At 49.4% G+C, this 12,138-nt stretch overlaps 15 non-coding genes and 1 pseudogene across 15 annotated transcripts; 4 read left to right on the top strand and 12 right to left on the bottom strand.

Moving 5' to 3' along the window:
* Positions 1-468: 468 nt before the first annotated feature.
* Positions 469-631, bottom strand: LOC135048289 (U1 spliceosomal RNA). Its single transcript, XR_010240207.1, has one exon. It is a non-coding gene; the product is annotated as a U1 spliceosomal RNA (small nuclear RNA).
* A 152-nt stretch (positions 632-783) lies between these two features.
* LOC135048294 (U1 spliceosomal RNA) lies at positions 784-947 on the bottom strand. The gene has a single exon (XR_010240209.1). It is a non-coding gene; the product is annotated as a U1 spliceosomal RNA (small nuclear RNA).
* A 695-nt stretch (positions 948-1,642) lies between these two features.
* Positions 1,643-1,784, bottom strand: LOC135048341 (U1 spliceosomal RNA; annotated as a pseudogene).
* Positions 1,785-1,936: 152 nt separating this feature from the next.
* Positions 1,937-2,100, bottom strand: LOC135048288 (U1 spliceosomal RNA). The gene has a single exon (XR_010240206.1). It is a non-coding gene; the product is annotated as a U1 spliceosomal RNA (small nuclear RNA).
* A 674-nt stretch (positions 2,101-2,774) lies between these two features.
* Positions 2,775-2,937, bottom strand: LOC135048339 (U1 spliceosomal RNA). Its single transcript, XR_010240253.1, has one exon. It is a non-coding gene; the product is annotated as a U1 spliceosomal RNA (small nuclear RNA).
* Positions 2,938-3,089: 152 nt separating this feature from the next.
* Positions 3,090-3,253, bottom strand: LOC135048315 (U1 spliceosomal RNA). The gene has a single exon (XR_010240230.1). It is a non-coding gene; the product is annotated as a U1 spliceosomal RNA (small nuclear RNA).
* Positions 3,254-3,927: 674 nt separating this feature from the next.
* On the bottom strand, positions 3,928-4,090 carry LOC135048353 (U1 spliceosomal RNA). Its single transcript, XR_010240265.1, has one exon. It is a non-coding gene; the product is annotated as a U1 spliceosomal RNA (small nuclear RNA).
* Positions 4,091-4,242: 152 nt separating this feature from the next.
* On the bottom strand, positions 4,243-4,406 carry LOC135048318 (U1 spliceosomal RNA). The gene has a single exon (XR_010240233.1). It is a non-coding gene; the product is annotated as a U1 spliceosomal RNA (small nuclear RNA).
* Positions 4,407-5,077: 671 nt separating this feature from the next.
* Positions 5,078-5,240, bottom strand: LOC135048325 (U1 spliceosomal RNA). The gene has a single exon (XR_010240240.1). It is a non-coding gene; the product is annotated as a U1 spliceosomal RNA (small nuclear RNA).
* A 152-nt stretch (positions 5,241-5,392) lies between these two features.
* Positions 5,393-5,556, bottom strand: LOC135048349 (U1 spliceosomal RNA). The gene has a single exon (XR_010240262.1). It is a non-coding gene; the product is annotated as a U1 spliceosomal RNA (small nuclear RNA).
* Positions 5,557-6,230: 674 nt separating this feature from the next.
* On the bottom strand, positions 6,231-6,393 carry LOC135048348 (U1 spliceosomal RNA). Its single transcript, XR_010240261.1, has one exon. It is a non-coding gene; the product is annotated as a U1 spliceosomal RNA (small nuclear RNA).
* Positions 6,394-6,545: 152 nt separating this feature from the next.
* Positions 6,546-6,709, bottom strand: LOC135048310 (U1 spliceosomal RNA). The gene has a single exon (XR_010240225.1). It is a non-coding gene; the product is annotated as a U1 spliceosomal RNA (small nuclear RNA).
* A 144-nt stretch (positions 6,710-6,853) lies between these two features.
* LOC135048299 (U5 spliceosomal RNA) lies at positions 6,854-6,969 on the top strand. Its single transcript, XR_010240214.1, has one exon. It is a non-coding gene; the product is annotated as a U5 spliceosomal RNA (small nuclear RNA).
* Positions 6,970-7,239: 270 nt separating this feature from the next.
* Positions 7,240-7,356, top strand: LOC135048301 (U5 spliceosomal RNA). The gene has a single exon (XR_010240216.1). It is a non-coding gene; the product is annotated as a U5 spliceosomal RNA (small nuclear RNA).
* A 286-nt stretch (positions 7,357-7,642) lies between these two features.
* Positions 7,643-7,758, top strand: LOC135048293 (U5 spliceosomal RNA). Its single transcript, XR_010240208.1, has one exon. It is a non-coding gene; the product is annotated as a U5 spliceosomal RNA (small nuclear RNA).
* A 275-nt stretch (positions 7,759-8,033) lies between these two features.
* LOC135048306 (U5 spliceosomal RNA) lies at positions 8,034-8,146 on the top strand. Its single transcript, XR_010240221.1, has one exon. It is a non-coding gene; the product is annotated as a U5 spliceosomal RNA (small nuclear RNA).
* The last annotated feature ends 3,992 nt before the right edge of the window (positions 8,147-12,138 follow it).

Below are 12,138 nucleotides of genomic sequence, written 5' to 3'. Positions count from 1 at the left end.
CAAGCATTCCTGGGGGAAGGCCTGCAGCAGATGGATTTGCATATGGTGATGTCATCCAAGCAGTGGGTCAAAGTTGGCTTCAACCCTCGTCTGCATATGAAAAGAGAAAAGGGGCGTGCAGGGCATGGCGGCCTTTTGCGGCGCTTAGATGACCCCTAGTTCGCATTAAACACCTCCACCCTCCTTCGGTGTGGGGCTCATGTTGGCTATGCCCCAGCCCCTGAAGCATTCAAGCTGATTTCTTGCAGCAGCTGGGCACTGTAACAGCTCCAGAGCTGCTCTGAACGGCAAGTAAAAGGGTGTGGGCCCTGCAGCACTACCTGTAGTTTGCATTGTGCATTGGAAGGCACAAAGTAAGCAGACGGGAGAAGTCAGGATAGTGCGCAAGGGCATAGAAGGGAGCGGCTCAAGAAAAGAGAAGTTGAAACAGACAGCAAACTAGGCTGGAGAGAGACCTGAGACAAAGAGATCTGAATTATACGAGAGCCGACCAGGGGAAACACAAATTATGCAGTCAAGTTTCCAACATTTGGGGAAATCGCAGGAGCAGCACACCCAGAGTGCAATGGGTGAGCCTTGCCCTGGGAGAAGCACCTACATGATCATAGTATCTCACCTGGAAGGTAAGTAGAAGTTGGGCTAGAGCTGGGGAGGGTCGCTGCTCGGGTACCCCCCTGTCAAGTGAAGGAGATCCAACTGAGGCAGCACAAGGGAACTCTCGAAAGAAGAACAAGGCTAGAGGAAGATCTGAGACAAATAAATCTGACTTTTACCAGAGCTGTCCAGAGGAAAGCACAAACACAGTCCCCCACTACCACAAATAATGCAGTCGAGTTTCCCACATTTGGGGAAATCACAGGGGTCAGCATACCCAGAATGCAATGAATGAACCTCACCCTGGGAGAACAATCTTCATGACCATGGTATCTCCTATGCAAAATAAGTATGATTTGGGATAGGGCTGGGGAGGGCCGCTGCTCAGGCACATCTCTATCAAATAAAGGAGATTCAACTGAGGCAGCACAAGGGAACTCTCATCTGGGGACAACAACTGCAGGGAGAACACATATTTTCAGATAAACATGGGAGGGCAGAAGGCTGCCTAATACTGAAGCACCCCCGAAAAACAACAAAACAAATGCAACAACTAGTACAAGCATTCCTGGGGGAAGGCCTGCAGCAGATGGATTTGCATACGGTGATGTCATCCAAGCAGTGGGTCAAAGTTGGCTTCAACCCTCGTCTGCATATGAAAAGAGAAAAGGGGCGTGCAGGGCATGGCGGCCTTTTGCGGCGCTTGGATGACCCCTAGTTCGCATTAAACACCTCCACCCTCCTTTGGTGTGGGGCTCATGTTGGCTATGCCCCAGCCCCTGAAGCATTCAAGCTGATTTCTTGCAGCAGCTGGGCACTGTAACAGCTCCAGAGCTGCTCTGAACGGCAAGTAAAAGGGTGTGGGCCCTGCAGCACTACCTGTAGTTTGCATTGTGCATTGGAAGGCACAAAGTAAGCAGACGGGAGAAGTCAGGATAGTGCGCAAGGGCATAGAAGGGAGCGGCTCAAGAAAAGAGAAGTTGAAACAGACAGCAAACTAGGCTGGAGAGAGACCTGAGACAAAGAGATCTGAATTATATGAGAGCCGACCAGGGGAAACACAAATTATGCAGTCAAGTTTCCCACATTTGGGGAAATCGCAGGAGCAGCACACCCAGAGTGCAATGGGTGAGCCTTGCCCTGGGAGAAGCAACTACATGATCATAGTATCTCACCTGCCAGGTAAGTAGAAGTTGGGCTAGAGCTGGGGAGGGTCGCTGCTTGGGTACCCCCCTGTCAAGTGAAGGAGATCCAACTGAGGCAGCACAAGGGAACTCTCGAAAGAAGAACAAGGCTAGAGGAAGATCTGAGACAAATAAATCTGACTTTTACCAGAGCTGACCAGAGGAAAGCACAAACACAGTCCCCCACTACCACAAATAATGCAGTCGAGTTTCCCACATTTGGGGAAATCACAGGGGTCAGCATACCCAGAATGCAATGAATAAACCTCACCCTGGGAGAACAATCTTCATGACCATGGTATCTCCTATGCCAAATAAGTATGATTTGGGATAGGGCTGGGGAGGGCCGCTGCTCAGGCACATCTCTGTCAAGTAAAGGAGATTCAACTGAGGCAGCACAAGGGAACTCTCATCTGGGGACAACAACTGCAGGGAGAACACATATTTTCAGATGAACATGGGAGGGCAGAAGGCTGCCTAATACTGAAGCACCCCCAAACAGCAAACCAAATGCAACAACTAGTGCAAGCATTCCTGGGGGAAGGCCTGCAGCAGATGGATTTGCATACGGTGATGTCATCCAAGCAGTGGGTCAAAGTTGGCTTCAACCCTCGTCTGCATATGAAAAGAGAAAAGGGGCGTGCAGGGCATGGCGGCCTTTTACGGCGCTTGGATGACCCCTAGTTCACATTAAACACCTCCACCCTCCTTCGGTGTGGGGCTCATGTTGGCTATGCCCCAGCCCCTGAAGCATTCAAGCTGATTTCTTGCAGCAGCTGGGCACTGTAACAGCTCCAGAGCTGCTCTGTACGGCAAGTAAAAGGGTGTGGGCCCTGCAGCACTACCTGTAGTTTGCATTGTGCATTGGAAGGCACAAAGTAAGCAGACAGGAGGAGAAGTCAGGATAGTGCACAAGGGTATAAAAGGGAGGGGCTCATGAAAAAAGAAGTGGAAACAGACAGCAAACTAGGCTGGAGAGAGACCTGAGACAAAGAGATCTGAATTATACGAGAGCCGACCAGGGGAAACACAAATTATGCAGTCAAGCTTCCCACATTTGGGGAAATCGCAGGGGCACCACACCCAGAGTGCAATGGGTGAGCCTTGCCCTGGGAGAAGCACCTTCATGATCATAGTATCTCCCCTGGCAGGTAAGTAGGAGTTGGGCTAGAGCTGGGGAGGGTCGCTGCTCGGGCACCCCCCTGTCAAGTGAAAGAGATCCAACTGAGGCAGCACAATGGAACTCTCGAAAGAAGAACAAGGCTAGAGGAAGATCTGAGACAAATAAATCTGACTTTTACCAGAGCTGACCAGAGGAAAGCACAAACACAGTCCCCCACTACCACAAATAATGCAGTCGAGTTTCCCACATTTGGGGAAATCACAGGGGTCAGCATACCCAGAATGCAATGAATAAACCTCACCCTGGGAGAACAATCTTCATGACCATGGTATCTCCTATGCAAAATAAGTATGATTTGGGATAGGGCTGGGGAGGGCCGCTGCTCAGGCACATCTCTGTCAAGTAAAGGAGATTCAACTGAGGCAGCACAAGGGAACTCTCATCTGGGGACAACAACTGCAGGGAGAACACATATTTTCAGATGAACATGGGAGGGCAGAAGGCTGCCTAATACTGAAGCACCCCCAAACAACAAACCAAATGCAACAACTAGTGCAAGCATTCCTGGGGGAAGGCCTGCAGCAGATGGATTTGCATACGGTGATGTCATCCAAGCAGTGGGTCAAAGTTGGCTTCAACCCTCGTCTGCATATGAAAAGAGAAAAGGGGCGTGCAGGGCATGGCGGCCTTTTGCGGCGCTTGGATGACCCCTAGTTCACATTAAACACCTCCACCCTCCTTCGGTGTTGGGCTCATGTTGGTTATGCCCCAGCCCCTGAAGCATTCAAGCTGATTTCTTGCAGCAGCTGGGCACTGTAACAGCTCCAGAGCTGCTCTGTACGGCAAGTAAAAGGGTGTGGGCCCTGCAGCACTACCTGTAGTTTGCATTGTGCATTGGAAGGCACAAAGTAAGCAGACAGGAGGAGAAGTCAGGATAGTGCACAAGGGTATAAAAGGGAGGGGCTCATGAAAAAAGAAGTGGAAACAGATAGCAAACTAGGCTGGAGAGAGACCTGAGACAAAGAGATCTGAATTATACGAGAGCCGACCAGGGGAAACACAAATTATGCAGTCAAGCTTCCCACATTTGGGGAAATCGCAGGGGCACCACACCCAGAGTGCAATAGGTGAGCCTTGCCCTGGGAGAAGCACCTTCATGATCATAGTATCTCACCTGGCAGGTAAGTAGGAGTTGGGCTAGAGCTGGGGAGGGTCGCTGCTCGGGCACCCCCCTGTCAAGTGAAAGAGATCCAACTGAGGCAGCACAATGGAACTCTCGAAAGAAGAACAAGGCTAGAGGAAGATCTGAGACAAATAAATCTGACTTTTACCAGAGCTGTCCAGAGGAAAGCACAAACACAGTCCCCCACTACCACAAATAATGCAGTCGAGTTTCCCACATTTGGGGAAATCACAGGGGTCAGAATACCCAGAATGCAATGAATGAACCTCACCCTGGGAGAACAATCTTCATGACCATGGTATCGCCTATGCAAAATAAATATGATTTGGGATAGGGCTGGGGAGGGCCGCTGCTCAGGCACATCTCTATCAAGTAAAGGAGATTCAACTGAGGCAGCACAAGGGAACTCTCATCTGGGGACAACAACTGCAGGGAGAACACATATTTTCAGATAAACATGGGAGGGCAGAAGGCTGCCTAATACTGAAGCACCCCCAAACAACAAACCAAATGCAACAACTAGTACAAGCATTCCTGGGGGATGGCCTGCAGCAGATGGATTTGCATATGGTGATGTCATCCAAGCAGTGGGTCAAAGTTGGCTTCAACCCTCGTCTGCATATGAAAAGAGAAAAGGGGCGTGCAGGGCATGGCGGCCTTTTGCGGCGCTTGGATGACCCCTAGTTCGCATTAAACACCTCCACCCTCCTTTGGTGTGGGGCTCATGTTGGCTATGCCCCAGCCCCTGAAGCATTCAAGCTGATTTCTTGCAGCAGCTGGGCACTGTAACAGCTCCAGAGCTGCTCTGAACGGCAAGTAAAAGGGTGTGGGCCCTGCAGCACTACCTGTAGTTTGCATTGTGCATTGGAAGGCACAAAGTAAGCAGACGGGAGAAGTCAGGATAGTGCGCAAGGGCATAGAAGGGAGCGGCTCAAGAAAAGAGAAGTTGAAACAGACAGCAAACTAGGCTGGAGAGAGACCTGAGACAAAGAGATCTGAATTATTCGAGAGCCGACCAGGGGAAACACAAATTATGCAGTCAAGTTTCCCACATTTGGGGAAATCGCAGGAGCAGCACACCCAGAGTGCAATGGGTGAGCCTTGCCCTGGGAGAAGCACCTACATGATCATAGTATCTCACCTGCCAGGTAAGTAGAAGTTGGGCTAGAGCTGGGGAGGGTCGCTGCTCGGGCACCCCCCTGTCAAGTGAAGGAGATTCAACTGAGGCAGCACAAGGGAACTCTCGAAAGAAGAACAAGGCTAGAGGAAGATCTGAGACAAATAAATCTGACTTTTACCAGAGCTGACCAGAGGAAAGCACAAACACAGTCCCCCACTACCACAAATAATGCAGTCGAGTTTCCCACATTTGGGGAAATCACAGGGGTCAGCATACCCAGAATGCAATGAATGAACCTCACCCTGGGAGAACAATCTTCATGACCATGGTATCTCCTATGCAAAATAAGTATGATTTGGGATAGGGCTGGGGAGGGCCGCTGCTCAGGCACATCTCTGTCAAGTAAAGGAGATTCAACTGAGGCAGCACAAGGGAACTCTCATCTGGGGACAACAACTGCAGGGAGAACACATATTTTCAGATGAACATGGGAGGGCAGAAGGCTGCCTAATAATGAAGCACCCCCAAACAACAAACCAAATGCAACAACTAGTGCAAGCATTCCTGGGGGAAGGCCTGCAGCAGATGGATTTGCATACGGTGATGTCATCCAAGCAGTGGGTCAAAGTTGGCTTCAACCCTCGTCTGCATATGAAAAGAGAAAAGGGGCGTGCAGGGCATAGCGGCCTTTTGCGGCGCTTGGATGACCCCTAGTTCGCATTAAACACCTCCACCCTCCTTCGGTGTGGGGCTCATGTTGGCTATGCCCCAGCCCCTGAAGCATTCAAGCTGATTTCTTGCAGCAGCTGGGCACTGTAACAGCTCCAGAGCTGCTCTGTACGGCAAGTAAAAGGGTGTTGGCCCTGCAGCACTACCTGTAGTTTGCATTGTGCATTGGAAGGCACAAAGTAAGCAGACAAGAGGAGAAGTCAGGATAGTGCACAAGGGTATAAAAGGGAGGGGCTCATGAAAAAAGAAGTGGAAACAGACAGCAAACTAGGCTGGAGAGAGACCTGAGACAAAGAGATCTGAATTATACGAGAGCCGACCAGGGGAAACACAAATTATGCAGTCAAGCTTCCCACATTTGGGGAAATCGCAGGGGCACCACACCCAGAGTGCAATGGGTGAGCCTTGCCCTGGGAGAAGCACCTTCATGATCATAGTATCTCACCTGGCAGGTAAGTAGGAGTTGGGCTAGAGCTGGGGAGGGTCGCTGCTCGGGCACCCCCCTGTCAAGTGAAAGAGATCCAACTGAGGCAGCACAAGGGAACTCTCGAAAGAAGAACAAGGCTAGAGGAAGATCTGAGACAAATAAATCTGACTTTTACCAGAGCTGACCAGAGGAAAGCACAAACACAGTCCCCCACTACCACAAATAATGCAGTCGAGTTTCCCACATTTGGGGAAATCACAGGGGTCAGCATACCCAGAATGCAATGAATGAACCTCACCCTGGGAGAACAATCTTCATGACCATGGTATCGCCTATGCAAAATAAGTATGATTTGGGATAGGGCTGGGGAGGGCCGCTGCTCAGGCACATCTCTGTCAAGTAAAGGAGATTCAGCTGAAGCAGCACACGGGAACTCTCATCTGGGGACAACAACTGCAGGGAGAACACATATTTTCAGATAAAAATCTTGGTCATGCTCTGGTTTCTCTTCAGAACGAACAAATCTTTCGCCTCTTACTAAAGATTTCCGTGGAGAGCAGCAAAACCGAGTTTTATCTCAATTTTTGCATGCCCCATCTTTTTGGGGTTTCTTTTATCGGTTTAAAGATAGAATGAGTGTGCTTTAATGAAAGCTCATTTGCATAGAAATGACAGTAAATGTTTATTTATTTTCAAACAGAACTTTCTTGACCATGCTACTTGCTTTAAAGATCTGGGAGCACATGGAATACAGTACAAACCATGCTTATAGCAAGGAGAAGCCAGGTGAGAAATCTGCTTTCTTTCAAATTGGGCGCTCACTTTGATCTGAATGAGGACTGCTGGCACAGCACTCAGGCGACAGGTGGAATCTTGGTCATGCTCTGGTTTCTCTTCAGAACGAACAAATCTTTCGCCTTTTATTAAAGATTATCCGTGGAGAGGAGCAAAACTGAGTTTTATCTCAATTTTTGCATGCCCCATATTATTGGGGTTTCTTTTATCAGTTTAAAGACAGAACGAGTGTGCTTTCTTGTTAGCTTTAATGTAAGTTTATTTGCATAACAATGACAATAAATGTCTGTTTCTTTTCAAGCAGAACTTTCTTGACCATACTAATTGCTTGAAAGATCTGGGAGCACATGGAAAAGAGTACAAACCATGTTTATAGCAAGGGGAAGCCTGGTGAGAAATCTGCTTTCTTTCTTTCAAATTGGGTGCTCACTTTGAGCTGAATGAGGACTGCTGGCATGGCACTCAGGCGACAGGTGGAATCTTGGTCATGCTCTGGTTTCTCTTCAGAACGAACAAATCTTTCGCCTTTTACTAAAGATTTCCGTGGAGAGGAGCAAAACTGAGTTTTATCTCAATTTTTGCATGCCCCATCTTATTGGGGTTTTATTTTATCTGTTTAAAGAAAGAACGAGTGTGCTTTAATGTAAGCTCATTTGCATAGAAATTACAGTAAATGTTTGTTTCTTTTCAAACAGAACTTTCTTGACCACACTAATTGCTTGAAAGATCTGGGAGCACATGGAAAAGAGTACAAACCATGTTTATAGCAAGGGGAAGCCTGGTGAGAAATCTGCTTTCTTTCATTCAAATTGGGTGCTCACTTTCAGCTGAATGAGAACTGCTGGCATGGCACTCAGGCGACAGGTGGAATCTTGGTCATGCTCTGGTTTCTCTTCAGAACTAACAAATATTTCGCCTTTTATTAAAGATTTCCGTGGAGAGGAGCAAAACTGAGTTTTATCTAAATTTTTGCATGCCCCATATCATACCTCCCAACTGTCCCGATTTTCGCGGGACAGTCCCGTTTTTTGGGGACTGTCCCGCTGTCCCACCTGCGGGCCGCAGTGTCCCGCGGTGGGGAGGACAATTGGGAGGCTCTGTCTGTCGCTGCCCTGCTTAGCAGAGCAGCGGTGAAAAGACGCTGTGCGCATGCGCACAGCGTCTATTCACTGAAGTCAGAGGGAGAGGTGGCATGCCAGCGGCTCACAGAGCGCTGGGCATGCCCCCTCAGTGCCGAAAACGGGGGCGTGACTCGCGATCGCGGGTCCTCCCGCGAAGCCACGCCCCCTTTTACTTAGGCCACGCCCTTTTTGGGAGCGCGCGCGACTTCGCCGCGCGTGTGTCCCTCTTTGCGAGCCGACAAAGTTGGGAGGTATGCCCATATTATTGGGGTTTCTTTTATCAGTTTAAAGACAGAACGAGTGTGCTTTCTTGTTAGCTTTAATGTAAGTTTATTTGCATAACAATGACAGTAAATGTTTGTTTCTTTTCAAACAGAACTTTCTTGACCATGCTACTTGCTTGAAAGATCTGGGAGCACATGGAAAACAGTACAAACCATGCAGTATCACAAGAGCCTTTATTTGATCTTTCATGAAGATAGAGCAGAATTGAGGACACGTCAACAATTTCTGCCGAAGGTGGTTCATCTTTCCACATGGTGCCTTTGGCCACTGACACCTTCGTTGAGTCAAAGTCTCTGGCTGTGGTCAGAACTTTGAAAATTTATGTCACCAGAACGGTTCAGATTAGGAAAATAGAGGCTCTGTTTGTCCTGTATGCTCCCAACAGGATTGGGTGTCCTGCTTCCATGCAGAGCATTATGCGCTGGATCTGTGGTAATATTCAGCATGCTCATTCCACGGCAGGATTGCCGTTACTGATTTAGGTGAAGACCCATTCTACTAGAAAGGTGGGTTCATCCTGGGCAGCTGGTCGGGGAGTCTCGGCATTGCAACTTTGCCGAGCAGCTATTTAGTAAACACTTTTGCTAAGTTTTTCAAGTTTGATACCTTGGCCGATGATAACCTCAAGTTGGGTCATTCGGTGCTGCAGAGTCATACGCACTCTTCCACCCGTTCAAGAGCTTTGGTATAACCCCATGGTTCTTAATGTGACCCCAGCATCCTCTAGGTCGTATGAGAAAATAGGATTTTAATACCTACCGGTAAATCCTTTTCTCTTAGTCTGTAGAGGATGCTGGGCACCCGTCCCAGTCCATACTGTGTCTGCAGTTATTACTTGTGGTTATACACATGTTGTGTCATGGTTCTGGTCAGCTTTTTGCTGCAATTGTTCATGCCGTTGGCTTGTGTTCTGTTGAATGCCACGTTCTGCGGCATGCTTAAGGTGTGAGCTGGTAAGATGCTCACCTTAGTTTAACAATAAATCCTTTCCTCGAAATGTCCGTCTCCCTGGGCACAGTTCCTATAACTGGAGTCTGGAGGAGGGGCATAGAGGGAGGAGCCAGTTCATACCCTTTGATAGTCTTAAAGTGCCCATGTCTCTTGCGGATCCCGTCTATACCCCATGGTTCTTAATGTGACCCCAGCATCCTCTACGGACTAAGAGAAAAGGATGCCCTTGCGCACTATCCTGACTTCTCCTCCCGTCTGCTTACTTTGTGCCTTCCAACGCACAATGCAAACTACAGGTGGTGCTGCAGGGCCCACACCCTTTTACTTGCCTTACAGAACAGCTCTGGAGCTGTTACAGTGCCCAGCTGCTGCCAGAAATCAGCTTGAATGCTTCAGGGGATGGGGCATGGCCAACATGAGCCCCACACCAAAGGAGGGTGGGGGTGTTTAATGAGAACTAGGGGTCATCCAAGCACTGCAAAAGGCCGCCATGCCCTGCACGCCCCTTTTCTCTTTTCATATGCAGATGAGGGTTCCAGCCAACTTTGGCCCACTGCTTGGATAACATCACTGTATGCAAATCCGTCTGCTGCAGACCTTCCCCCTGGAATGCTTGTACTAGATGTTGCATATGGTTTGATATTTGATGGTGCTTCAGTATTAGGCAGCCTTCCGCCCTCCCATGTTCATCTGAAAAGATGTGGTCTCCCTGCAGTTGTTGTCCCCAGACGAGAGTTCCCTTGTGCTTCCTCAGTTGAATCTCCTTAACTTGACGGGGGAGGGGCTGCCCGAGCAGCCACCCTCCCCAGCCCTATCCCAACTCATACTTATTTTGCATATGAGATCTCTTGATCATGAAGATTGTTCTCACAGGGTGAGGTTCATCCATTATATTTTAAAATAGGAAGGTACAAATTACATATTTGAATTGCATTTATGTGCTGGATTCAAATGTCCCCCCCCCCCCCCTTCCATTCTCAATTGTGCCCGTCAGCAGCTATTCTAAGGTTGCTGCCAATGGGTGTGACACATTAATTTCTTCTGTGGGGTACACTGGACTCCACAAGGATTCACATTGGGGTGTAGAGTAGGATCTTGATCTGAGGCACCAACCGGCTCAAAGCTTTGACTGTTCCCAAGATGCTCAGTGCATTCTCCTCTATAACCCCGCTTCCATGAACAGGGAGCTCAGTTTGTAGTTGGTGCCTTCAGTAGCAGGCCACTTAACAGGGGCCTGCCTCAGGCAGCCTATTCTTAGCTATAAATTTTGACAAGAAAAGAAGAACTTGTTTTATGAGAATCTACAAGGGCTGCAGCAGGCTAGGTCTAATAGACATCTTTACTGCAGCTTCATCACTCCCAGCGGCGCTGTATACTCCCATGCCCTGGTTGCTGGGTCACTGCAGCGGAGGCTCCGGTTTCATCCTAAGGTCAGTCACACACACACCACCCTTCCGGATCACGAGGCCGCTGATGAAGGGGAGCGTGGCCGTAGGGGGTGGACCGTGTGCGCACTGGCGTGGACACTGATTACTGGGCAGCCGCTCCACTAGCCACCAGGTACAGTTAAGGAGCACAGGTCTGGGGGTTTTTCTCCTATATTAACCCAATTTTGTACTGCCCGCAGCGCATTGTGATAGGTAATAGGGCCTGATTCAGGTTGGATTGCAATCACAATAAGCGATCCTACTGCAAAAATTGCTAAGAGCATACGCATGTGCCTGCATTTTCTGCGGCACCCCGCAGAGAATGCGATCGCCTCTGCCTGTCAATCGGGGGGGGGGGGGGATAGGTGGGTCAGCAACACTCCATTTCCAAGTCAGGGATGGAGCGGTGCGGGGGCAAGGCTTCAAAATGGGGTCTGCAACGGAGGAGACACAGGGGGCGTGGTCACAGCGGCTGTATGACATCACATTCAGCCGCTGTGATCACAAAAATGGTGGCGGCTTCCTGCGCGCACATACAGTCTGCACCAGCAGGAGGCTACACCATTTTTTATGATCACGCTGAACTGCAGTGCGACTGCAATTACAGCATGGTCAAGAAGGGAGGCGTCATGCTGGGTGGCCATGCCCTTTCACTGTGCAGGAGCCAGCACCGCTCACACACTAGTCCCCAGGTGCAGCCCCCAACCCCCGGGACACCCGGAGCAACAAAATGTAGATTCAGGCCACCAGGCCACGCCCCTACCTATGAAACCATGCCTCCTTTTTACCATTGCGCTGCTTATCCGCGCGCACTGCATTACAATCTCCCTCGCCACCTCTCTGGGTGTCACCAGTGATAGTGACACCTCTGCCATGCTTGTAGCAGCTGGTCCTAAGATCTACGCCTCAAGCCCTGAGTGTTTGCCCTTGTGACTTGTTGATCATCATAGCGAAGCAGATGCTTACAGAAAACTGCAGGGGCTTAGATTGAAAATAAAAAAATTGATAGGTATAAGGTAGAGAGGAGCGGGTTCGGTTCTCCGAGAACCGAATTCCCCACGAACTCCACGTTGTTTACACTGGTCCGAGGCAGGCTCGGTTGTTCCCGCCTGACTCGGAAAACCTGAACAAGGGAAAATGTCATCATCCCGCTGTCGGATTCTCGCGAGATTCGGATTCCATATAAAGACCTGCGCGTT

Source organism: Pseudophryne corroboree, unplaced genomic scaffold (genome assembly GCF_028390025.1).
Source record: "Pseudophryne corroboree isolate aPseCor3 unplaced genomic scaffold, aPseCor3.hap2 scaffold_947, whole genome shotgun sequence".
Lineage (NCBI taxonomy): Eukaryota > Metazoa > Chordata > Amphibia > Anura > Myobatrachidae > Pseudophryne > Pseudophryne corroboree.
Note: the sequence above shows the minus strand (reverse complement) of the source record. Positions and strands in the feature narration are given on the sequence as shown.